Source organism: Myotis davidii, unplaced genomic scaffold (assembly GCF_000327345.1).
Source record: "Myotis davidii unplaced genomic scaffold, ASM32734v1 scaffold1069, whole genome shotgun sequence".
Classification (NCBI taxonomy): Eukaryota; Metazoa; Chordata; class Mammalia; order Chiroptera; family Vespertilionidae; genus Myotis; species Myotis davidii.
The window spans coordinates 1,648,113-1,648,987 of NW_006300018.1; positions in this window are offsets into that span (position 1 = coordinate 1,648,113).

Below are 875 nucleotides of genomic sequence, written 5' to 3' on the forward strand. Positions count from 1 at the left end.
AGAAGCTGCCACATTATTTTGTTACTTTTCAGTCCCTATTTGGAACTGCTCTCGCGGCAGTTCAGACCTCGTGCTTGTCCCCCCTTGCCTGTCTGTGTGTGGTATCCGCAGGTCCGGGGCACTTTTTGGCGTGTGTGTGTGTGTGTGTGTGTGTTGGGTGTGTGTTTAGGGGGTTTGTCGTGGCGCAGAGCGGAGAGCTGAGCGGAGCCGAGGGGAAGGAAGGAAGCCACAGAGCTCCCGGGTCTCCGGCTGCGTCTTCCTCCAGCCTTCTGCCTGCGCGCTCCGAGGCGACTGTGGCGGCGCTGAGCGCTCCTCGCTGGAGACACGGCGCTGCAGCTGGGAACGGCGAGGACCCTTTGCGGAGGCTTTCTGTGCCGCTGGAGTTAGGATACCAGGTCGGCTGATTTGCACCCACTGAGCCGGAGTTTTCTTCTCGGCCCTGGGAAGGGCTAGCGGCGGCAGCGGCGGCAGCAGTAGCAGACGGAACAGCAGGCTCTCCTCTCCGAGGGGGGGCGTCGGAGCGCCCGCTCCGGGCTCCCGCCCTCACCCTCCAGCGTTCCTGAGGCCCCTACCCGCCACCTCGGAGCCGGCCTTCTTCCTCTTCTCGCCGACAGCCGCCTCTGGGTTCGGACCCGCGCGCCACCAATGCTGGGTCTGCCCCGGGGCGTCCCCGTCCCACCTCAGTGATTGGAGAGGACCCGCGCTCGCCCCTGGAGGGGCCCTGGCCTCGGGACCCCGTGCCGGACCCGCCGGGGAGGAGACATGTCCACGCAGCCCCCGGTTCTGACGCGCTCCACGCAGTCGGGAGAAGGCGGCCGGCCACAGCCCGCCGAGTCCTAGGCTCACAAAGCCCGCGCCCGCCGCCCGACCTCAGC